This window comes from Acomys russatus, chromosome 26, assembly GCF_903995435.1.
Source record: "Acomys russatus chromosome 26, mAcoRus1.1, whole genome shotgun sequence".
In the NCBI taxonomy this organism is placed as follows: domain Eukaryota; kingdom Metazoa; phylum Chordata; class Mammalia; order Rodentia; family Muridae; genus Acomys; species Acomys russatus.
Genome location: NC_067162.1, coordinates 1084266 through 1111416, shown reverse-complemented (window position 1 = coordinate 1111416; position 27151 = coordinate 1084266). Strand labels below are relative to the sequence as shown.

Below are 27151 nucleotides of genomic sequence, written 5' to 3'. Positions count from 1 at the left end.
CAAATCTGCCTATCATAATGTTCTACTTGTAGGTTTCTAGGATCCTCTGGATCCTTCTACTTTGCCATTCTCCCATGCTTCTCTCATCTAGAGTCCCAATAGGATGTGCTCCCCTCTGTCCCAGTTTCCTTGTAAGGGAAGGCTTTCGTGGGACATGCCCCTTGGGCTAGTATGCAGATATAAGTGAGTATATACCATTTAAGTCTTTCTGTTTCTGGGTTAACTCACTCATTATGATCATTTCTAGCTCAATCCATTTATCCACAAATTTCGGGAATTCCTTGTTTTTAATAGCTGAGTAGTATTCCATAGTGTATATGTACCACAGTTTCTTTATCCATTCTTCTACTGAGGGACACTTAGGCTGTTTCCATGTTCTGGCTATTATGAATAAGGCTGCTATGAACATGGTTGAGCAAATTTTCTTGTTGTGTGCTGGAGCATCTTCTGGGTATATTCCAAGGAGTGGAATAGCTGAGTCTTGAGGAAGCCCTATTCCCATTTTTCTGAGATAGCACCAGATAGATTTCCAAAGTGGCTGTACTAGTTTGCATTCCCACCAGCAATGAAGGAGTGTTCCTCTCTCCCCACATCCTCGCCAGCATGTGGTGTCACTTGAATTTTTGATCTTAGCCATTCTGATGGGTGTAAGATGGAATCTCAGAGTTGGTTTGAATTGCATTTCCCTGATGACTAAGGAGGTTGAGCATTTCTTTAAGTGTTTCTCAGCCATTTGATGTTCCTCTGTTGAGAATCTCTGTTTAGCCCCAAGCCCCATCTCTCAATTGGGTTATTTGGTTTGGTGGTGTTTAATTTCTTGAGTTCTTTATATATTTTGGATATTATACCTTTGTTAGATGTAGGGTTGGTGAAGATCTTTTCCCAGTCTATAGGCTGTCACTTTGTTCTCTTGACAGTGTCTCCAGCCTTACAGAAGCTTCTCAGCCTCATGAGGTCCCATTTATTAATTGTTGACATTAAGGCTTGGGCTGTTGGTGTTCTGTTCAGGAAGTTGTCTCCTGTGTCAATATGTTCCAGGCTCTTTCCCACTTTTTCCTCTAAGTGACTTAGTGTCTCTGGTTTTATGTTGAGGTCTTTAATCCACTTAAATTTGAGTTTTGTGCAAGGTGACAAATATGGGTCCAGTTGCGTTTTTTTACACATAGACCTCCAGTTAGACCAGCACCATTTGTTGAAGATGCTATCCTTTTTCCATTGAATGGATTTGGCTTCTTTGTCAAAAATCAAGTGACCATATATGTGTGGATTCATATCTGGGTCTTTGATTCGATTCCACTGATCAACCAACCTGTTGCTGTGCCAGTACCATGCTGTTTTAATTACTGTTGCTTTATCGGACAGTTTGAGATCAGGTATGGAGATTCCTCTGGAGCACCTTTTAATGTACAAGATTGTTTTAGCTATTCTGGGTTTTTGTTTTTCCCATATGAAGTTCAGAATTGAACTTTCAATGTCTTAAAAAATTGCATAGGTATTTTGATAGGGATTGCATTGAATCTGTAGATGCTTTTGGTTAGGATGGCCATTTTTTACTATGTTAATTCTCCCAATCCATGAGCAAGGAAGATTAATCCATCTTCTCAGGTCATCTTCAATCTCTTTCTTCAGAGTTTTGAATTTTTTTTCACACAAGTCCTTCACTTGCTTAGTTAGAGTGACTCCTAGAAATTTTATATTGCTTGTGGCTAATGTGAAGGGTGTGCTTTTCCTAATTTCTTCCTCTGCAAGCTTGTCATTTGTGTATAGGAAAGCTACAGACATTTTTGACTTAATTTTGTATCAGCTAATTTGCTGAAGGTGTTTATCAGCTGTAGGAGTGCTCTGGTGGAATATGAGAGTCACTTATGTACACTATCATATCATCTGCAAATAGAGATAATTTGACTTCCTCCTTTCCCATTTGGATACCCTTGATTTCCTTTTGTTGTCTTATTGCTCTGGCTAGAACTTCGAGTACTATATTGAAGAGATATGGAGAGAGTGGTCAGCCTTGCCTTGTTCCCGATTTTAGAGGAACTTCCTTGAGTATCTCACCATTTACTTTGATTTTGGCTATTGGCTTGCTGTATATAGCCTTTATTATGTTGAGGAAAGTGCCTTGTATCCCTGATCTCTCTAAAACTTTAAACATGAACGGGTGTTGGAGTGGCAACTTTTTCAAACAGACTTTTCCCAGGTAGTTTAAAATGTTCAAATTTCAAGCAGAATCTTCAGGGAATTCAAAATGAGGGCATAGGACTTTTGCTGAGGAAAAAACAAAAAACAGAAAAAAAAAATGATTTTGAATGTAAGAATGTTCTCACTTTGAGATGCTTCTGACAATGAAGAATGGAAAAGGAGTCATGAACTACAAGAATTCTTATATGTAACTAGGACAGGAAGGGCCACCTGTTGACTGGCATATCATTGTGTGAGACTGTGCTGTTACTAAAGATACGGGGACAGGAGTTGGGATGTAAATTGGTTCTGGAGAACACCATACCTTGTTCTTTCTTGGCATATACTTCTGCATAAAGGCCACAGCACAGCCACAAAGGGCTATGTGAGGTCTTCAACCCTCAGCAAAAATAGCCAAGGTGCTGGCCGGGGTGATAGGATGTGGAGTAATTAAAAGCTCAGTAAAAGTTCTGTGATTTGGGGAAAGGTGAGTGGTGGCACCATGGACAGAGCTATTCTGAGGCTACTTTTAAATTAGAACAAACAGCTCCCCAAAGGGACTTTAATGATCTGAAAGGCCACATACTTACAAATGAGTCTCCTGTATAAGAATGGCAGCTGCTCAGTCAAGTTCACTTCATTAAAGAGAATAAGCCCATATACATAGACATTTTTAACTGGCAAAGCATTTTCTTATATCACTTCATGTTTGATTCAAATACTTTAGAAAATGAGCAGTTGAAATATTATGAAAGAGGCATAAAAGGAGAAATTGTGTAGGGTCACACTAAGAGGGCAGGATAGAACCAAGATTATTTAATGATCATCCTAGGACCCTGTCTATCTATCGTTCCAGCCCCATTAGACTTAAGAGAACAAGGGGGGGTCTAAGGGCCTGACTTGTCTCTTTCCTTGTGTACAAGTAATAATAAGGCTGGCTGCCTATTTACTCCAGCTAGCAGAAGATTCTTTAAATTTTTGTCTAGTTGATTCCAGTGTACAATGAGGATTGATAACCATTGATTTCAAATCATGTTGTTTAAAATTTTAGTATACTTTGGAAACACCACATGGGCTTGTTGAACAACAGCTTGCTAGCTCAGATCCTGTGTTTCTCATTCAGTGTGTCTGGGTTGTAGCCTCAAACTTGGTTTTTAGTAAAATATCAAGTGGTCTTATTGATAGTTCAGGATCTTCACTTGATAATTGTATGGTTTGAGCCTGCTAGAATTGGTTCTTGCAATCTCTCTTTAAGCCGACCACCTTGAAGTATTGGTTTCTAGTCAGCTCTCTTCTGAGTTTTACACTTTGTAGGACAGGCTCCAACCATCCCATGAAGATATGTGAGCCTTTTTAAAGTAATCCCCAAACCTTAAGATAAAAGGAACATTTCCTGCTCAGTTGTGTTTGGAATGAAATTAATACTTCTGATAGCTTGTGCAAATTTTGATCCAATTCTGTGTTTAGAAGATATGGCTAAGTATGTGATTTATGAGGGCTTTCCCCATTCAAGAAGAAAGCACACAATCTCAAAATTTAAGCCAGATGTGGCATTGGATGAGGTGCTTGGGTGTGGACAAAAACACATTAAAGTGTGAACCAGAAGCATGGCTGTGATAGGTCAGTCATGGCACTACTTTCCTTCCCCTGTTAAACACCCACACTTGACACGGCATCAAGGTGAACATAAACTTATTCTCTGTGCCTTGACTGGCATTGCCCAATGCAAAGTTATTTAATATGAAATAATGAAGATTTAAATTGTGTCTGACTCTTTGAGTTTTTTTTCTGTACTTCAGTGTATGTTATAGGAGACCATCCCACGCTGATGTAAAGCACAAACAGAGCAACCCTGATCAATCTGTGGGCAACAGACTTTTACACCAGTGGAGTATGGAGGTCAGTATCCAGTGTCCAACTGCCTGTGACAAGTATATTCAGCTGGACCAAGTATTTGGAACATACCATTGAACAAGCCACTTAGCTCCTCTATGACTGTTTTACTTTTATTAAAAGTAGCTAACTATTATATCATTCGTTTTCATAGGGAGCATTATGATGAGTGAACAAACTAATGGACATTGTACCAATCATATTAACTGGCCCATAGAAAGTTGCAGAGTTTTATCGCTATTATTTTCATCAGGCGTTTAACTTGAGTAGCAGATACTAGCAGACAATGACACATATTCTTAAATGTGTGAAATTATTAAAATGCATATGATTTGAACTTTGAACACATATTTATACTCTACTGAACTACAACGTCAATTTAATGGAAAATATACCCTTTGATGTTTAAGATCTCAGAGTGTTTACATGTTAAAAGTCTTTTTTACGAATTCTCATGGGAGATGAAAATGATTGAGAAGGATCTAAAGAGATGCATGATGAATGTTGACATTCAATAAAATGTAATGAAACTCAGAAGAGAAAACTCAAGAGAGAAAAGTGACCAAAAAGAGGAAAGGAGAACTTGTACTTTTATCAGCAGGGTTAGTTGTATTGATGAGCATACATGATGGACAAGTCACTGGAGATGAGAAAGCAGAACAGGATTACAGCCTTTTTCTTCTCAGTGAGAAGACATTGATATTCATTGAGCTAAATAACGACAAATACCTATATGATTTTTGGCATGTGGAATGAGTTATATTAAACAATAGGAGGTGCATCAGTAGAGCAGAAAAATATCTGCTGTTGTATCACTTGGCATTCAACAATGTGTGGTACAGAGAGAAAGGAGAGAAACAGATGAACAGTGATAAACGCTGATCATCAACTCTTTACTTTGTTAGGATGTTAACTACACTTTCCATTTCAGTCCACAGTTTAAAGATCTTAGAAATGCTCAGTTCTATCCTGATAATAACAACAAAATACTGGGCTAACTAAATCTTAATAGCTTTTCTTGGATGAGTCAGAGGGCTTGCATTTTTTTAAAAGATGGAGGTTAGAGTGAGTGGATGGTAGTTTGAATAGGCATGACTACCATAGACTTATGCATTTGACTATTTGGCCCATAGAGAGTAGCACTAGTAGGAGATGTGGCCTTGTTGGAATAGGTGTGACCTTGCAGAAGGAAGTGTATCACTGTGGGGCCAGGCTTTGAGGTCTCAGAAGCTCAAATTCATTCTTTTACTGATGATCCTTAAGATCAAGATATAGAATCTCACAACTCCTTCTCCAGCACCATGTCTGTCTCCATCCCCCATGCCAATAATGGAGTAAATCTCTGAAACTGTAATCCATCCCCAATTAAATGTCTTCCTTATAAGACTGGCATGGTCATGTTTTTTCTTCATAGCAGCAGAAACTCTAGCTAAGACAGAAGTTGGTACCAGGAGTGGGCTATTGTTATGATAAGCCTAACCATGTTTTTGTTTAGAGGAATGTGGACTTTGGGACTTTGCGTTAGAAAAGTAGTTGAAAGTAGAAAAGTGTAACTTAATGGGACATATTAGTTAGACCATGAAAGACAGTGATGCTGAGGGTAATTTGAACTGTCAGGGCCTGGCTTAAGAGGTTTCAGGGGAGGAATGCACCTTGTTCCTCCATGCTTCACACTCCTCACACAGAGTGTAAACAAGCACTGCAAAGGGAAGCAATTTGCAGCAATTCTAGATAGGATCCAAGATGGTGATACCAAACACACAAGGTATCTGATCAGCAGGGATAGAGACTAAGGACCTAGTTGGGAACAACAGATCGCAAGACCTGGAGAGCCCTAGATGAGAGTTGTCCTCGTAGTACAGAGCAAAGGTGGGTCTAGCCTCAGGCCATCCTACTAGACCATGAAGGATGGGTGCCCAGTCCCCAGAATCTGGTCCCATACCTACTTATGAGCTGTAGCTGTGCTCTATATCACAGACTTGGTATCTGGGACTGAACTGTGGGCAGTGAAGATTCAGAGTCTGGAGCTGCTGGCCTGGGGAAAACCCAGGAAAGCAAGTGGATCTGATCTCAGATTGCCTGTCCAGCCCACAGAAATTCCAAGGGGCCAGTGACCATGTGGACACAATATTCAAAGCCCAGGGCAGTAAAGCATGTTGTGTCCTACCTGCTCTCCTTCTCCCTCCTTCCCTGACTGACCCAAAGTCAGTGTCTGCTGGCACGAAGGAGTTAAGAGTGTGGATCTGAAATAGATCTGACCTCAGATTGTCCTGCCAGTCCACAGAGGGACCCAGGGCCCACACATGGGCCCAGGCAGCTGTGGACACATTCTTCAGCTATAATTCCATACCACACTCTTGAGTTGGCTGATAATGTGGCAAGATCTAAACAGATAGGGCAGAAGCCTAGCCAGGCACCATAGCCCAACAGAGGCCCCCACACTCTCTGAAGGGACTTAACCAACCTGAGAGGATCAGCAGAAGCCTACCAAGCCACCCCAAAGCAGAGAGCCATTTCCAAAACCTCAGGAAGAACCTAGCCATCCTCCACAAGCCAGAGAGCATCTGCTCTCTCAGGCAGGACTGAACCAAGGCAACACTGCCTAGACAGATCAGGCAGAAGCCTAGTCAAATGCCACAAACCAGCAGGGGTTCTGGCACTCTAGGTGGACTGAGCCAAGGCCCCCAAAACCACAGCGTCCAAGGGCAGGGTTTTCAAAGCCCAGACAAAGGCAGGATAACCAACTTCATTTGCACTATCTCAAACTAATCCTTGGGTTATACAACACCAACACCTGCCTCTGCTGACCCAGTGGGGAAACCAGGGTGTCCAGCAAAGTCCACAGAAGCTGAAACCAGGTCACCTGCCTGATCCAGGGAAGAGTTCCTTGATCCACACGTGTGAGGTTTTAGACTTATAGACACTCACCAACAAACTACTCTCAACAACCAGTGAAGGACACCAGAAACTACCTTCCAACATCAGAGACAAGAATATGACTAAAGGCCAGCATAAAAAACAAAAACAACAAAACCCAAAATAATATGGCATCTCCAGAACCCAGCTATCTCAAAGAATTCAATCCTGAGAAGTGAAACATAAATGAAGCACAAGAAAATGACCTCAAATTCTTAGTAATGAAGATACTAATGGAGGAAACAACTAAAATCTGGAAACAAATGTGGGAAGATGCAGCCAAACAGATTGAGGACATTAAACAGGCCTATAGAGAGGAAATTAAGAAATCACTGGAAGAAATCCAGGAAACTACAAACAACGCCTTTAATTCCAGCACACAGGAGGCAAAGGCAGGTGGATAACTGTGAGTTCAAGGCTAGCCTGGTCTGCAAAGTGAGTACAGCACAGCCAAGGTTACACAGAGAAACCCTGTCTGAAAAAAAATAAAAGAGAAAAAAAGATGAAGAAAATCAATAATAACAGTTCAAGATCTGAAAATGAAAATGGAAACAATGATAAAAGTAAAGACAGAAGAAAGCTGGGAGTGTGAGAATTTAGAGAAGAAAACAGGAAATGTAGAGGTAAGCTTCTTTAACAGAATTTGAGTCTAAGAGGAAAGACTCTTGGGGTTAGAAGGTACAATCATAGAATTTGAAGCAACCATCAAAGAAAAGGCTAAATCTGAAAATTTTCTGACACAAAACATCCAAGGAATCAAATGCACCATGAAAAGAGGAAATCTGAGGATAACAGGCACTGAGGAAAGAGAAGAAGGCCCAGAAAATATTTTCAACAAAATCATAGAAGAAATTTTCTCCAATTTAAGGAAGGAGTTTCATATTAACATACAAGAGGCCTATAGAACATCAGATAGAATAGACCAGAAAAGAAAATCCTCCCACCACATAATAATCAATATACAAAATGTACAGAATAAAGGCATGTAATGACAAAACTATCAGATTTACACCCGACATCTCAACAGAGACCAAAAAAGCCAGAAGGGCCTGGGCAGAGGTCCTGCAAGCCCTAAGAGATAACAGATGCCAGTCCAGACTACTATACCCAACAAATCTTTCAATAACATCCACAAATTTATGGAACATATTGAAAGCAGTGCTAAGAAGAAAATTCATAGCACTAAGTGCCTTCATAAAGAAATTGGAAACATCTCATATAGGCAACCTAATAACACATCTAGAGGCCTTGAAAAAAGAACCAGAAACATCCAAGAGGAGTAGACGTCTTGAAACAATCAAACTCAGAATGAAATCGATAAATTATAAACAAAGAGAACAATTCAAAGAATCAACAAAACCAGGAGCTGGTTCTTTGAGAAAATCAATCAGATGGACAAACTATTACCCAAAGTAACTAAAAGGCAGAAAAACACTCTCCAAATCAACAAAATCAGAAATGAAAAGAGAGACATAACAAATGACTCAGAAGAAATACAAAGAATCATTAGGTCATATGTCAAAGAATTGTATGCCACAAAAATTGAAAATCTAAGGGAAATGGACAATTTTCTTGATCGATTCCACTTGCTAACGTTAAATCAAGAAGAGATATTCAAATTAAGTAGTCCTATTTCTCCTATAGAAATAGAGGCAGTCATTAAAAGACTCAAGAGTTAAAAAAGCTCTGGACCAGACAATTTCAGTCAGAATTCTACCAGACCTTCAAAGAAGAGATAATACCAATACTGTCCATGCTACTCCACAAAATAGAAATGGATGGAACATTACAAAACTCATTCTATGAGGCCACAGTCACTTTGATGCCTAAACCTCACAAAGACCCAACCACATAACAGAATTTTAGACCAATTTCTCTTATGAACATTGATGCAAAAATACTTAATGAAATGCTCACAAACTGATTTCAAGAACATATGAAAGATATTCACCATTACCAAGTAGACTTCATTCCAGACATATAGACATGGTTCAATATATGGAAATCCCTCAATGTAATCCACCATATAAACAAACTTAAAAAAAAAAAAACACCACATAAACATCTCCTTAGATACGAAAAAAGCATTCACAAAAGCCAACACCCATTCATGTTTTTGGAGAGATCAGGAATACAATGCACATACCTAAACACAATAAAGATTATATACAGCCAGCCAATAGCCAAATTAAATGGACAGAAATGCAAGAAAGTTCCTCTAAAATTAGGGGCCAGACAAGGCTACCCACTTTCTTCATAGCTCTTCGATGTAGTTCTTGAAGTTCTAGCTGGAGCAATAAGAAAACAAAAGGAGATCAAGGGAATCCAAATGGGAAAGAAGGAAGTCAAATTATCCCTATTTGCAGATGATATGATGGTGTACATAACTGCCCCCCAAACTCCCCAGAGAATTACTAGAGCTGATAAACACCTTCATCAAAGTGACTGGATACAAAACTCAAAAAATCCAAAGCCTTCTTGTATACAAACAATAATTGTGCTTATAAAGAAATTAGGGAAACTATGCCCTACACTTTAGCTACAAGCAATATAAAGTATCTAGGAGTAACTCTAACCAAGCAATTGAAAGACTTGTTTGAAAAAATTCAAGCTCTGAAGAAGGAAATTGAAGATGGAAAGATCTCCCTTGTTCATGGATTGGGAAAACTAACATAGTAAAAATGCCCATCTTACCAAGAGCAATCAACAGATTCAATTCAATCCCTATCAAAATACCTACACAATGTTTTAAAGACATTGAAAGATCATTTCTCAACTTCATATGGAAAAGCAAAAAACCCAGAATAGCTGAAACAAACCTGTACAATAAAAGACCTTCCAGAGGAACCTCCACACCTTCTGTAAGGCTATATTATAGAGCAACAGTAATTAAAACAACATGGTACTGGCACAGCTATAGGCAGGTTGACCAATGGAATTGAATTGAAGACCCAGAAATAAATCCACACACATATGGATACTTGAATTTTGACAAAGAAGCCAAATCTACTCAATGGAAAAACGATAGCATCTTCAACAAATGGTGATGCTCTAATTGAATGTCTACATGTGGAAAAATACAACTAGATCTTTATTTATTACCATGCACAAAACTCAAGTCCAAGTGGATTAAAGAGTCCAACATAAAACCAGAGACACTAAATTTGTTACAAGAAAAAGTGGGGAATAGCCTGGAACTCATTGGCACAAAAGACTACTTCCTGAACAGAACTCCAACAGCCCATGCTCTAAGGTCAAGAATTAATAAATGAGACCTCATGAAGCTGAGAAGCTTCTATAAGACAGAAGACACTGTCAACAGAACAAAATGACAGCCTACAGACTGTGAAAAGATATTCACCAACCCTACATCTGACAAAGGACTAATACCCAAAATATATTAGGAGCTCAAGAAATCTAACACCACTAAATCAAATAACTAAATTAAGAAATGTGGCTCAGAACTAAATAGAGAATCCTCAACAGTGGAATATTGAATGTCTGAGAAACACTTAAAGAAATACTCAACATCATTAGTCATCAGAGAAATGCAAATCAAAATGACTCTGAGATTTCATCTTACATCTATCAGAATGGCTAAGATCAAAAACTCAAGTGACATCACATTCTGGAGAGGATGTGGAAAAGGGGGAATACTCCTACATTTTTGGTTAGAGTGCAAACTTCTACAACCACTTTGGAAATCAATTTGGTGCTTTCTCTGAAAACTGGGAATAGTGCTACGCAAGACACAGATACTCCACTCCTTGGAATATACCCAAAAGATGTACCACCACACAACAAAGACGTATGCTCAACCATGTTCATAGCAGCCTTATTCATAATAACCAGAACATGGAAACAACCTAGATGTCTCTAAGTCAAAGAATGAAAAAAAAAACTGTGGTATGTTTACAATACGGAATACTACTCAGCTATTACAAACAAGGCCATTCTGAAATTTGCAGGCAAATGGATGGAACTAGAAATGATCATCCTCAGTGAGATAACCTAGACACAGAAAGATCACATGGTATATACTCACTTATAATTGGACACTAGCCCAATAGAGATGTCCCCTGAAAGTCTTCACTTAACATAAGATTGTGATAGATAATGGAACTTTCTATTGGGACTCTGGTGGCCCTCAGAGGAAGAGTAAACAGGCTACCAGGATGAGACCTGATAGGCTATGATCATATGGTGGGGGAAGGTCACCCTTCTGTCACACACCTATGGGAGGGGAATAGGATGAAAGATGGAGGGAGGGGGAACAGGAAGATACAAGTGGGGGATAACAATTGAGATATCTGAATAAATTGCTTAAATGAGAAAAAAAGTTTCAGAGGAGAATAATATTTGTATGTAGCCTAGAAGTCATTCTTATGATATTTTATCTAAGAATGTCTGACTAAGATTAAATTGAAGAGTTTTAGATTAATTGCATTGGCAGGTAAAATCTCAGATGAGCATAGATATCAAATTTATAATGTGGTTATTAGTGTTCACTCTTAAGAAAATCTATAATAAAAAGTAGCAACTAAGCAAAGGAAAAATACAAAATTTACAGTTAAAGAGAAAAAGGGCATGAAAAAGTAGATGGAGCTAAATTCTGAGTTTAAGGAGATGAACAGATTAAACATAAAGCTGATATTAAATGGAATAAAGGGAGTGGTGACCTCAGGACAACACCCACCCAGTTAAGTTTCCAACTTGTGAAAAGAAATTAAAAAACGGTGTAATTCTAGAAGTGGTAGTACACTTTAATCCCAGCACCCAGGAGACAGAGGAAAGTGGTTCTCTGTGTTCAAGGCCAGGCTGCTCTACAAGTTCCAGGACAATAAAGTGAAAGAAACCGTTAAAAATAGAAATCTGGGAAAGATGTAATTAAATAAGTGGGCGATGTTTCAACCCCAGCATGCAGCAGAACTTGACAGCTTTGGTTAGTTTGTTCTGGATTTAGAGTCATGGATAGAAGAAAGGGGTTATGGAATCCCCCTCCATGACTATGGAAAGCCACTAAAACCAGGCACATGTCAGGGGTGTCCTTGAATGGAGGCCCAAAGAGGCCATTGTGTAAAGTTGAAGGTGAAGCCTAGATTGCCTTGGAAGTCCAAGTACATGAAAGCTGTTGTCATACCAGAGCCCTGTGATACCTGCCAATGATAATTACTAACAGGGAGTAAAAACAGCCCAAGAGAAAAAATTGTATTATAGTCAACAAAGCTAAAAGAAGTTGGGCACATGAAGAACACGGTAACATCAGACATGGAGATGCAGAATTCAGAATTTGCCCAGCTGAATTTTGGTCTTGTTTTGGTCCAGTAATTACTTACTATGCTTCCTTTTGGAATGGTAATGTATAACCTGTCTATTGTATGTTGGAAGTCTGTGATCTGTTTTTTTTAAACTTTATTTTATGGGGGGATTACAGTTAAGAGATTGCATGAATCCCAACAGAGACTTTGAACTTTTGAGTAAGTTTGAGACTATGGGGACTTTTGAAGTTGGGCAGAATATATATCTGTGTTATGTTGTTTATACAAGTGTATGGGTACCAGGGATTGCCATGTGGTGTTTTGAATAGGAATGACACTGTAGACTCATGTATTTAAATGCTTGCCCATGAGGAGTAGCAATATTAGTAAGTGTGGCCTTAAAGGAGTACATGTGGCTTTGTTGGAGGAAGAGTGTCACTGTGCGGATAGAATTTGAGTTGGCATATTTTCAAGTTAGTCCTAGTGAGGCATTAATTTCTACTGCCTGGTGATCAAGGTGTAGAACTTTTAGCTCCTTCTCTAGCAACATGTCTACCTACAGTCTGTCATGCTTCCTACCATGGTGGTAATGTACTAAATCTCTAAGCAGTAAACCAGCCCCAATTAAATGTTTTCCTATATAAGACTTGCAGTGATCATAGGGTCTCTTCACAACAATAGAAACCCTGCCTAAGATAAGAGTGTTTTCCCAATAGTGTTTAAAGTGTTTTCAAAGTTTCATACAAGAGTACTCTATTAACATAATTCTCACTGATCTCTACCAGCTTCCACTCATTCTCAAATTCAAGACAGTGAGTGTGTGTGTCTGCACACATGCATGTGCACATGAGTGCGCATTAAAATCTATTGAATTTATTTAGTGTTCCTCATGTGTATTTGTATGTATGCTTAGTGATGACCACTCAGAACTGGGTAATCTATCAGAAGGCTCATCGCTGAGATAAACTGAGTCTCTCTCTCTCTCTCTCTCTCTCTCTCTCTCTCTCTCTCTCTCTCTCTCTCTCTCTCTCTCTCTCTCCATCTCCAATTGGTATATCTACAACACAAGCCTTATACCTAAAGGCTCACATTGTAGATGAGGGAGCAAAAAGATTGTAAGAGTCACAAGATAAGAATGTCTACTGACAAATAATGTCCTCAGTATATGAGAGAGAGTCACTCATGAAATTCTAATATTATGGTCTTCTAAACAAGACCTATACAATGACCATATCAGTTGCAACCTCAAAGTGGATGTGGGGAATTTCCCAATACTCTACTCCCAAATGAAGTGATATGGGCAATTAATGGCTACTAAGAACTAATTTTTTAAGAGAGACCATCTTCCTGAGAAGATAAAATTCAAAACGTCTATCAAGAGCAGAAAACACTATTACCATGAAATGGTAAGGCACTGACATAGTCATTTTAATGAATTTATGAAGGCTTGGCATGGGGTAGAATGTGAATAAGAGATTCTTAAGGTCCTTTGTCTTGGGGGGGTCTAACAGTTTAATAAAATTTGCATCCAAGTGTGTTTTCTGATTGAAAACCAAATGAATCCTTTACTTACTCTGGCAGGGATGGGGTTCAGTATTCTTTATTAAATACCTAGACTCATCCCTTAGAGAAGCATCCATCAGAAAATACCTCATTTGATCTTCATTCCACACACCCATAGAAAGAACACCCTTTTCATCCCAGCTACCTTAGCATTCTTGTTGCACCTAAATGTGGAAGTCTTATAAAAAGAAACACTTCTGGGGGTCATAAGCCATAGACATGGCCCCATTAAATGCTTTAGACCTAACTGAAGCATTATGTAACAACTATTGCTCACATCTCCACAATGCCAACATGCCTCCTGTGTTATGAAAGTGGATTCTAACTGAAATCTATAAATCATAGACCCTTTCTTATGAAAAGATTGTAGAGAAAACCCAAGTTTACAGGACAGACAAGAACCTGGACACTGGAGGAATTTGAAGCCCTTGGCACCTTCAGCTGAGGAATGAGTTTTACAAAGTCCTACCTAGATTTACACAAGTCCTCACCCCTCATCCTGTTGCCCAGATGTATGTACTATGTGCCCTCTTTGAATGAGGCCACATAATACTTTACATATGCGGTCTTATTCTCCCAAATTCACAATCCAGTGTAACCATAACACGAGAAATCTTAGCTGATTAACTCAGGAGAATACCTTAGTAATGTCTCAACACTCACATCATCTTGACAGGAGAAATATGAAAACTGTCACAGCCAAAAGGAACAGAAGATATGATGAGGTAAGTGCGTATGAGGCAGTGTCCTGAGCTCTTGTACAAAAACAGGTGAATTGAAAACAGAGGAATTCTAAATAAAGTATTGACTTGTTGCCCAGTAATTGTGCCAAATGTAGTATGCTAATGGGAGGAATTAGTAACATGGGAAACTAGATGCAGAATATGTGAAAGTCTTCATGCTACCTTCATGATAATTATGTAAGCTTCAAATTTTTGTGATATTGAATAAATGCAACATAAAATTGAAGGAACAAGAAACTATCTGGGATGAGGCAGGGCGTTTATGGAAGATTATCAAAGGCTATGATGGACAAAACCAGAAAGAACAGTGTCAGATCAGGCTTTTGCTCATAAACCTTAAAAGAACTCAAATTTTGATTCTGAGTGAAATGAAAATCCATGAGAAGAATGACAACAGCTGAACTTTCCATTTCAAGAAATCTCTTCAGTTGCCTATGAGAATAAACTCAAGAAAGATATTTACCAGAGAAGTATTTCAGGAATTTGAAAAGTTCATGGTATCTGAAGAGTAGGTGGTATCCATGGCAGTAGTAAGAAGCAGTGAGATTCCAAGTTAGCTGACTTCATTCCCTTATCACCCAGAGAAACTCTTAGGAAGATAGAAAGTAAGGATGACTTCAAATCTTATCTTGAGTAGGTAGAAGGATAAGCCTTGTAATAAAGGGAAGTAGAGAAGGCTGCAAGTGGATAGTTGTTTGGGATGTGAAAGAATTTAAGAAAGTTTGATGGATTGGATGAAGCTATACAGAGAAAGAGCTGAAAGTACAGGCTGTGGGCATGAGGGTGGAAACCATGAAACTAAAGTTTTAAGGGTTCCTTGCTGAATTTTAATGTCAAAAGGTTAGAAGCAAAAATGAAAAAAATGCTTGAGATAAAGTATCAAGTGTGGAAAGATAAGGCATAAAAGAAATTCAAATCTATGCCAAAACAACAAAAGAAAAAATAAACATTATAAACTGGTTTAGCAAACAATACTTAATTAATGTAATTATTACCAAAAGAATCTTACAAAATGTAGGAGATTTAAAATAGTTTTAAACAACAACTGCAAGAACTATGGAAACAGAAATAAATTCTTTTGTATTGTATATTTGTAAATTTTGGTGATTACAGACAGTTATAAAAAGAACATGTTGCTGCTTTGGATGACATCATTTGTAATCTTGGACTCACATGCATATACTCACCAAAAGGCAATAGCTATTGCCTTTCAACTCCATGTAACCTTTGTTCAAACCAAACATATAATGACCATATAAAAAACCTAAGATGTATCAGAATCATAGTTTTATAGCATATCCATTAAGTTTAATGCAATATTATTAAAAGCTAGGAATTGGATAGTTTGTACAATTTAATCTATTTAAAAAACAAATTCCAAATAGTTTCCAGATTAAGGAGTAATCATGAGAAACCTGATAAAATATTTAAAAATGAGTGATTGCAGAGTGAATTAATACAGTATTTATGGTATATAATTGAGCAGTACTTAAAGGACATTTTATAACTAAAGTCATCAACTTATAAGAAAAATTAAAATCAAGTGGACTGTGCTTTCAACAGAAAAAAAAATTAATATAGCAGGATCATAAATGTGAAATGGAGCAAAAAGGAAAGAAATGTTTTTAGAGGTAAAGATTAAAGAAAGAGAGCAATGCTAAGGACTGAAGTAATTCATAATTTAAATAATATTTATTTGATAACAATTAACTAAGATACAAGCTAGGAAGTCATGAAACAGTATATAGAAGTTCACACTCTTCCCTCTTACAAACTACAAAAAGTGATTTCAAGCATTCAGCTTGAATTCTTCCTTCTTTAATGGAGACAGTGTAAAGGAAATATTAAAGCAGCAAAAACAAGAAGAGCATAAATTAAATATATCATTTGAGGCACTAACATAATTAACTAAGTAATGACTATGATTTTGGATATGGGACAAATAATTTACACCTCAAGTCATATATAAAATTAATTTGAAATAGATAAAAGAGCTAAAATATAAGCGCTGAACACACAAAATTCTTAGAGAAAGCAAAGATATACATCTTACATGTTTGAATAACGCAATGATTTCTAAGATCAGACAACAAAAGCACAGGCAACAATATTATCAACAAAAAAGTGGATACATTTAGATTTTGTGCAGATGGAAAATGTATATGCTACAAAGGGCATGATAAAGAAAGTGAGCCAATGGCAAATGGAGTTGCAGAAAATATTTGCAAATTGTACAGGATTAGGGATTTTAAGGAGAGATGCATAAATATTTCTTAGAACTCAATAATAAATGATTAGCTCAATTAAAAATCAGGTAAATGATTTAATAGCGATTTCTCCAAATAATATATGCAAACAGTCACAAACTGCCTGAGGGGAAGCTTGCCTCCATTAACCATCAGAAAAATGCACATCAAAGCCATGGTGAGATAGAACATCACATCCAATACCATGGCTCTAATCAATGGATAGATATAGACAAGTACAGGAAGGCATGCAAAAATAAAAATAGCACCTTCAGTATGACAATAAGGTTGCAAAAGGCTGAAGTCTCTTTGGAAAAAAACTTCTACAGCTTCACCAAAAAATTAAAAACAGAGTTAAAATGTACTTTAATGGTATCTATGCCATAGAAATGAAAACATTGTTTAGAAATATTCACTGCAGCATTCTGCACAATAGTCCAGAAAGATTTCTTCTTAAGCTAGAGGCTACTTGGTATTTGTTTTTAGATAGATTAAGTTATAAAAGCTACCCAATTGGTGGCTAGGAAAAGCTTACATGCCTATCACCAATGAAAGAATAAATGAAATGTGGCATCCCAATATCTTTGGTGTCTTTTAACAGCATAGAAATGAAATACTGATACATTCTGCAATAAAAATGGACAGAGAACACAGTTACAACACATCACAAATTCCATACTTGAGCTTATGTGAAAAATTTACAATAGGCAAATCTGGAAAGAGAAAGTAATCAAGTGGCTCCTAGGGTTCTTGGATGGATAATGTTGTGATATCTAATGACAGAGCATCTTTGGCCTCAGGGTCTGTGTAAAATGTATTATGTGGTAATTATACAACTTGGCATACAATAAAAATACTCAATGAACACTTTAAATGGGAAAATTATAGATCACATAAACTAGATATCAAAAAAAGAATAAAAGAATACTTCAGTATATTTAAACAAAAATTTTCCAAGGCCAAAAATGACAACAAGAAGAGTAGAATTGAAAGAAAAAGAAAAAGGTCCTAATTAAAAAAAAAATTAAATTCCTAGATTTAAAAAGATTAAGAGGCATATAATGAGACATAACAACAAATGAAACTTCTTAAATGTGAAGCAAGACATGTATAAAATATTATGAGAAACTTCAATATATTTTTCTTAGTATGTTATAAAATAATAAGTAGAAAAAAAGAAAACACAGATGTAGTAATTTAGATAGCATGGTAAAATTAATATAAATATATAATTATATTAATGTTTAACATAAAATTTACCGTTAGAATCATTTCTGTGATGTTTACAGAAATTAATAACATGGTTGAGATTGTAGAGGCCATACTCTCTGATAATATTGCATTAAAGATAGAAATTAATCACAAAATGTAATCAAAACAAAGTAAGGAAACCACTCAAAAATTAAACAACATTCTATTATACAAAGGTTACTTCAGAGAAGAAATAAAAAATTTAATTACATGCTTTTTAGAAAATGGCATAAATAAGGAAAATATTTATCAAAACCAAGGGGAAAGGGATTACCCTTTACCTAAAGTCAAATTAAAGCTTCCATTATTAAATTGAAAAGAACATAATTACAGTAACTAAGCACTTAATTTAAAAAAATCAAGATTAACATCGAAAAAGGAGCAAGTGAGGATGTTAAAAGCAGATAAATGTGAATTGCAAGTAAATAATACAGATTTTTAAATTAAACTCTGAAAGTGATCCTCAGACTTCCAATACTGGCATAGGAAAAATTCGAAATGCAGAAAGAAGCTCTGGGAACAACACATGAAGCAATAAGACTTTAGTGTTTAAATGTAGATGCAGCCAGGTATGAAGTTGTGGCAGTTAGAGATGAGCAGATGCAGAGGAAAAGCAAGTGTTGAGGTGTCATTTGCCCTCTGTATGTTACCCTTGGGTCCTCCATTGTGGAGTTTGTGTAACTTCTTTGGATCTCTGCCTCTCTCTGTCTCTCTTGTCTCTGTCTCTGTCTCTCTCTGTCTCTCTGTCTCTCTCTGTCTCTGTCTCTGTGTCTGTCTGTCTGTCAGACTCTCTCTCTCTCTCTTTCTCTCTCTCTCTCTCTCTCTCACACACACACACACATACACACACACATACACACTCACTCACTCACTGATAGGATCCCATGTAGCCCAGTCTAGCCTAAAATTTGCCTTCTAATATAGGATGACTTTGAACTCCTGATCCTTTCACCACCACTTCCCAAATACATCCCTATTGTTAAATTATCTCTCTGTGATACACAGTATGGATTTTTTTTATTCTCTTAATGTTAAAAATAAAAAGTAAAATATGTCACCCCAGGAAGCAGTGTATATATTATTTTAATTGTTTTGACCTCTGTCATCACAAAGTAAAGACAAAACATAGTTTAGTGGGTGGGTCCTGGATTGATGACCATGTCTAAGCTACAGGAAATGACAAATACAAACATATCTGGAGAAATACATTTTAGATTTTGATTCAAAAGCTCCCACAGATCAAGTTTCAGAGAAGATGAACTCAGAACTATAAATCACAGGAGTTCTGTGGGGAATGAGGACCCCACAACGGGAGGAAACAGAACAGTTAATCCTTCATTTCCTCAGTGATGGAGATAGTATGAAGTATTTGATATAGAACTGGTGCTTAAGGGAAAGTCATCACAATGATTTTAATACAGTCTCTATCAAAATCAAAATCAAAACAACTTTTTAAAACAAATATGGGAAAATGCTTTATAAAGTTCATGTAGGATCTCAAGGCATCCTAAATTTTGAAACACTCTTGAAAAATAAATAGCAAAACAAAGATCTACGTGCCCCCCCAAAAAAAACTTTCCCTGCAAAGCAACAGAAAATATCACCCTATGGTACTGACATAAAGAGAGACATACAGATCAAAGGGACAGAATAGAGACCCAGAAATGTGCTTTAATTAATTGAATTTCAACAGTTATCAACATCAGTAAATATGGAAATGAGTTTTCTCAGTATAGGATGCTGAGGAAACTGGGTAACCACATAAAGACAATCATGAAGTTATATCTTCTCCTTATTAATATACAAAAAGTAACTCAGAATTGGTCAAATATCTGCCAATAAGAACTGGTGGTGAACACATTTAATTCCAGTACTCTGGAGGCAGAGGCAGGCAGATTTCTGAGTTCAGGGCCCACTTGGTCTACAGAATGAATTCCAGGACAGCCTAGAATTCTCTGGAATTTCTTAGTTACACAGAGAAACATTATCTTGAAAAACATAACAAAGCAAGTGAACAAACAGTACTCAAAGTCTTAGGAGAAAGCATAGAGACAAATCTTTTTTGGGGGGTGGTTTTGAGATAGGGTTTCTCTGTGTAGCCTTGGCTGAGCTGTACTCACTTTGTAGACCAGGCTGGCCTCGAACTCATAGTGATCTGCCTGTCTCTGCTTCCTGAGTGATGGGATTAAAGGTGTGCACCACCACTGCCCTGCCCATTATGTATACAGAGCTCTGCCTGCATGTACACCCGCAGGCCAGAACAGGGCATCAGATTACATTATAGATGGTTATGAGCCATCATGTGGTTGCTGGGAATTGAACTCAGGACCTCTAGAGGAGCAGGTAGTGAGTGCTCTTAACCACTGAGACATCTCTCCAGCCTGAGACAAATCTTATTAAACTTGAAAATCATTCCATAGAAATGACATACACATTTTCTAAGGAGATATAAATTATAACTTAAAAAATAGAAGGGACATGAACACAGATTCTCACATGGGTGGGCAGTGATTCCCCTAGAAGACAGAAATATCATATAAATATCTCAGCAATAGGTATAGGACACTTGTCTAGGAAGCTTTGGTCAGGAGTATCTAGAGGTCCTCAAAATAATCCAAGCTACTGCCATTGTTCTTGATTACCCACCAGAATCAAATGGTAAGTCTCTCTTGCTAAAGGCACAACCCAATACATTTGGGAGGAGGGGCATAAATAAATCAAAGTGTAACTAATCTGAAAATTTCTTCCCAACCAATGAGCCTTAATAGTGGCAGATGGTAGGGAAAGGACATCAAAGGCAACCCTGCAGCCAACACTGCATTCTATCAAACCAATCTGCCAGGCCAGATGTGCTCACTGGTACAAAAGTGGCCTGAAGCTTATGGGAAAAACCAGCAATGTTAGACAGGTTTGAGGTCGGCTACACAGAAAGGTACTGTAAACCTGGTTAAAAGACCATCGTTTGGGAAATCACAAGCCCTAGGGAAGAATGGAATAATTTTATACATAGAATAAATTTATAGTACATGTATATGTATTGTTGAATTTTTTTAAAGGTTGAATTTAATGAGTAGTTTCAGAAGGAAGTGAAAATATCACAATACATATGCAAATCTAAAAACTACTGGTTATATGAAAACAATTTCTAAATTTGAGGCTGGAGATGTCCCTCAGTAGTAGAACACTAACACATACCCAAGTAGTTCTAGGTTTGATTCTTGACACTGAACTAAAAAGAAAAAGATTTTCAAATTTTATTTTATTCCATTTTGGGACCTGGTTATGTATAACCAGCTCATTGGGCAAAGTGGCAAACTATCTTGTTAGCCCTGGATTATTTCTGTCTGAGGTCTATACATAACTTGTTTATTTCATTTTAAGACAATCAGAGACACTGACAACTGAGTCCCACCCTCTAGCCCCAAATCTCAAGTTGAGTACTGGTTTAACCAAACATAGTGGAACACACCTGCAATATCAGCCTGATTATCTGAGTTTAATCCTTGTAAGCGAAGGTGAAAGGGGAAAAAATTCAGTCATATAAATTGTCTTCTCAACTCCACACTTGAATCATGACATACAGATGCCAAATACATAAAGACATACACACATATACAAATAAATAATCATTTTAAAAGGCATTATTCATCACATTTTAAGCTTTCCATAATAACTGACCCATTTCTGGGGTAGGGTGCAATATTTTAATAGATGTTTACAGCATATAATGATGAAGACAATTAGCATATCTGTCACCTCAAATACAGTAGCACCAGCACTTGGCTGGTAATCAGATGAATGTTGCTAGGAAAGTACTGTCTTCATCTGCCAGCTCAGGAAGAGATAGCTATGATTAATTCTTGGCTTTGTTGTAAAGAAGCATGTTAAAACCTCAGAGTAACCACTAAAGGAATAGAAATCACAGAATTTACAAACTAAAAGGGAAAACGTGAGTAGGGGTATAAAAAAAACTATAAGGTGGAAACGAAGGCTTAAAAAGGTGCACTTAAAAGTGTGGTAGAAAGGAAAGAAAGGGAAATATAATAAACACTGAGAATATCAACTAAAACTTCATAGAAAAACACACAAAGAATGTTAAATTAAATTAAAGAGATGCATTCTTCTGATCCTATTAAGTTCCCCTATCCACACGTGTCCTTGAAAGCCCTTTCCTATCTCATGGCACCATTTCTAGGTTTGTGGACATTGTTTACATTTATTCCCTTACAAATACACATATATTGCAATTAGAAAATGCACATAGGAATACTCTGGTTTCTCTTCAGACCGTATAAATCTTTCACTTTTTACTAAAGATTTCCATGGAGAAGAACAATTCTGAGTCTTAACCATCACCATGGTCTGCACTTCAACAACAACAGAAATAACAAAAAGCTTACACGTACATGGAAACTAAACAACTCCCTACTTAATGACACCAGGGTCAGCAAAGAAATAAAGAAAGAAAGTGAGGACTTCCTGAAAATCAATGAAAATGAAGGAACAACACACTCAGTTTTGTGGGATACATTGAAAGCTGTGCTAAGAGGAAAATTCATAGCACTAAGTGCCTTTAAAAAGATATTGGAAACATCGCACATAAGCATCTTAACGACACAGCTGGAAGCCCTAGAAAAAAAAGAAGCAGAAACACCCAGGAGGAGTAGACATCTGGAAATAATCAAACTCAGGGCTGAAATTAACAAATTAGAAACACGGAGAACAGTCCAAAGAATCAACAAAACCAAGAGCTGGTTCTTTAAGAAAATCGACAAGATAGACAGACTATTAGCCAAACTAACTAAAAGGCAGAGAGATAGTATTCAAATCAACAAAATCAGAAATGAAAAGAGAGACATAACAACAGATACTGAAGAAATACAAAGGATCATAAGATCCTACTTCGAAGGCATATATGCCACAAAATTTGAAAATCTAAGAGAAATGAATTATTTTCTTGATCAATTTCACTTGCCAAAATTGAGTGAAAAACAGATAAACAAGCTAAATAGTCCCATTTTCCCTATAGAAATAGAAGCAATCATTAATAGTCTCCCAAAAAAAAAAAAAAAAAAAAAAAAAAAAAACCTCAGGGCCAGATGGTTTCAGTGCAGATTTCTACCAGATATTTAAGGATACTCTATACTTTCCAAGCTACTTGAAAAGATAGAAATGGATGGAACATTACCACATTCATTTATGAAGCCATAGTCACATTGATACCTAAACCTCACAAAAACCAAACAAAGAAAGAGAATTTCAGACCAATTTCTCTTATGAACATTGATGCAAAAATACTCAATAAAATACTTGCAAAATGAGTACAGGAACACATAAAAAATATCATTCGTCATGATCAGGTAGGCTTCATTCCAGGGATGCAGGGATGAGTTAATATATAGAAATCCATCAATGTAATCCACCATATAAACAAACTGAAAATAAAAAATCCACATGATCATCCTTAGATGCAGAGAAAGCATTTGATAAAATCAAACTCCCATTCATGTTTAAAGTTTTGGAGAGATCAGGGATACAAGGTACAGACATCAACAAAATAAAGGCTATATACAGCAAGCCAATAGCCAAAATCAAATTAAGTGGAGAGATACTCAAGAAAATTTTTCTAAAATCGGGAACAAGGCAAGGCTGCCCACTCACTCCATATGTCTTCAATAAAGTACTCGAAGTTCTAGCCAGAACAATAAGACAACAAAAGGAGATCAAAGGTATCCAAGTGGGAAAGGAGGAAGTCAAATTATCCCTATATACAGATGATATGATAGTGTATATAAGTAAGTCCCAAAATTCCACCAGAGAACTCCTATAGCTGATAAACACCTTCAGCAAATTGGCTGGATACAAAATTAACTCAAAAAAGTCTGTAGCCTTCCTATACACAAATGACAAGCTTCTAGAGGAAGAAATTAGGAAAACCACACCCTTCACATTAGCCACAAGCAATATAAAATATCTAGGAGTTACCCTAACTAAGCAAGTGAAGGACTTGTTTGAAAAAAAATTTCAAACCTCTGAAGAAAGAGAATGAAGATGACATGAGAAGATGGAATGATCTTCCTTGCTCATGGATCAGGAGAATTAACATAGTAAAAATGGCCATCTTACCAAAAGCAATCTACAGATTCAATGCAATCCCTATCAAAATACCTACACAATTTTTAAAAAGACATTGAAAGTTCAACTCTTAACTTCATATGGAAAAACAAAAAACCCAAAATACCTAAAACAATCTTGTACAATAAAAGATGCTCCGGAGGAATCTCCATACCTGATCTCAAACTGTACTATAAAGCAATAGTAATTAAAACAGCATGGTACTGGCACAGCAACAGGCTGGTTGATCAGTGGAATCGAATCGAAGACCCAGATATGAATCCACACACATACGGCCACTTGATTTTTGACAAGGAAGCCAAATCCATTCAATGGAAAGAGGATAGCATCTTCAACAAATGGTGCTGGTCTAACTGGAGGTCTATGTGTAAAAAAATGCAACTGGACCCATATTTGTCACCATGGGCAAAACTCAAGTCCAAGTGGATCAAAGACTTAACATAAAACCAGAGACACTAAATCTGTTAGAAGAAAAATTGGGTAAGAGCCTGGAACACATTGGCACAGGAGGCAACTTCCTGAACAGAACACCAACAGACCAGGCCTTAAGGTCAAAAATTAATAAATGGGACCTCTTGAGCCTGAGAAGCTTTTAAAAGTCAGGAGACACTGTCAAGAGAACAAAGCGACAGCCAACAGACAGGGAAAAGGTCTTCACCAACCCTACCTCTGAAAAAGGTCTAATATCCAAAATATATAAAGAACTTGAGAAATTAAACATCACCAAACCAAATAACCCAATTGAGAAATGGAGCTCAGAACTAAACAGATAATTTTCTTTTTTTTTTTAATTTCTTTTTTTAATTTCTTTTTTAAAATTAATTTATTCTTGTTACATCTTAATGGTTATCCCATTCCTTGTATCCTCCCATTATTCCCTCCGTCCCATTTTCCCCTTATTCCCCTACCCTATGACTGTTCCTGAGGGGGATTACCTCCCCCTGTATATGCTCATAGGGTATCAAGACTCTTCTTGGTAACCTGATGTCCTTCCTCTGAGTGCCACCAGGTCTCCCTTTCCAGGGGACATAGTCAAATGTGAGGCACCAGAGTATGTGAGAAAGTCATATTCCATTCTCCACTCAACTGTGGAGAATGTTCTGACCATTGGCTAGATCTGGGTAGGGGTTTAAAGTTTTATCACCTATACTGTCCTTGGCTGGTGCCTTAGTTTGAGCGGGACCCCTGAGCCCAAATTTGCCTATCATAATGTTCTACTTGTAGGTTTCTAGGACCCTCTGGATTCTTCTACTTTGCTATTCTCCCATACTTCTCTCATCTAGAGTCCCAATAGAATGTGCTCCCCTCTGTCCCAGTTTCCTGTTAAGTGAAGGCTTTCATGGGACATGACCCTTGGACTAGTATGCAGATATATCTGAGTATATACCATTTGAGTCTTTCTGCTTCTGGGTTAACTCACTCATTATGATAATTTCTAGCTCAATCCATTCATCCAAAATTTTGGGAATTTCTTGTTTTTAATAGCTGAGTAGTATTCCATAGTGTATATGTACCAAAGTTTCTTTATCCATTCCTCTACTGATGGACACTTAGGCTGTTTCCAGGTTCTGGCTATTATGAATAAGGCTGCTATGAACATGGCTGAGCAGATTTTCTTCTTGTGTGCTGGAGCATCTTCTGGGTATATTCCAAGGAGTGGAATAGCTGGGTCTTGAGGAAGCACTATTTCCATTTTTCTGAGATAGCACCAGATAGATTTCCAAAGTGGCTTACTAGTTGCATTCCCACCAGCAATGAAGGAATGTTCCTCTCTTCCCACATCCTTGCCAGCATGTGGTGTCGCTTGAATTTTCGATCTTAGCCATTCTGATGGATGTAAGATGGAATCTCAGAGTTGTTTTAATTTGCATTTCCCTGATGACTAAGGAGGTTGAGCATTTCTTTAAGTGTTTCTCAGCCATTTGATATTCCTCTGTTGAGAATTCTGTTTAGTTCCAAGCCCCATTTCTCAATTGGGTTATTTGGTTTGGTGGTGTTTAATTGCTTGAGTTCTTTATATATTTTAGATATTGGACTTTTGTCAGATGTCGGGTAGGTGAAGATCTTTTCCCAGTCTGTAGGCTGTCACTTTGTTCCCTTGACAGTGTCTCCTGCCTTACAGAAGCTTCTCAGCCTCATGAGGTCCCATTTATTAATGGTTGACATTAAGGCCTGGGCCGTTGGTGTTCTGTTCAGGAAGTTGTCTCCTGTGTCAATATGTTCCAGGCTCTTCCCCACTTTTTCTTCTAAGTGACTTAGTGTCTCTGGTTTTATGTTGAGCTCTTTAATCCACTTGGATTTGAGTTTTGTGCAAAGTGACAAATATCGTTCCAGTTGCATTTTTTTACACGTAGACCTCCAGTTAGATCAGCACCATTTGTTGAAGATGCTATTCTTTTTCCATTGAATGGATTTGGCTTCTTTGTCAAAAATCAAGTGACCATATGTGTGTGGATTCATATCTGGGTCTTCGATTCGATTCCACTGATCAACCAGCCTGTTGCTGTGCCAGTACCATGCTGTTTTAATAACTATTGCTTTATAGTACAGTTTGAGATCAGGTATGGAGATTCCTCCAGAGCACCTTTTATTGTACAAGATTGTTTTAGGTATTCTGGGTTTTTTGTTTTTCCATATGAAGTTCAGAATTGAACTTTCAATGTTTTTAAAAAAATTGTGTAGGTATTTTGATAGGGATTGCATTGAATCTGTAGATTGCTTTTGGTAGGATGGCCATTTTTACTATGTTAACTCTCCCGATCCATGAGCAAGGAAGATCATTCCATCTTCTCATGTCATCTTCATTCTCTTTCTTCAGAGTATTGAAATTTTTTCAAACAAGTCCTTCACTTACTTGGTTAGAGTAACTCCTAAATATTTTATATTGCTTGTGGCTGATGTGAAGGGTATGGTTTTCCTAATTTCTTCCTCTTCAATCTTGTCATTTGTGTATAGGAAGGCTACAGAT

At 37.3% G+C, this 27151-nt stretch overlaps 1 long non-coding RNA gene and 1 pseudogene across 1 annotated transcript in view; both read left to right on the top strand.

Annotated features, from left to right (window-relative positions):
- Nucleotides 1-26447, top strand: part of LOC127209537 (uncharacterized) — a 343814-nt gene extending 317367 nt beyond the window's left edge. The window contains exon 3 of the long non-coding RNA XR_007833200.1: nt 26326-26447. This is a non-coding gene — a long non-coding RNA (uncharacterized LOC127209537). The remainder of the gene's footprint in view (nt 1-26325) is intronic.
- On the top strand, nt 22315-22401 carry LOC127209694 (uncharacterized; annotated as a pseudogene).
- Nucleotides 26448-27151: the final 704 nt, after the last annotated feature.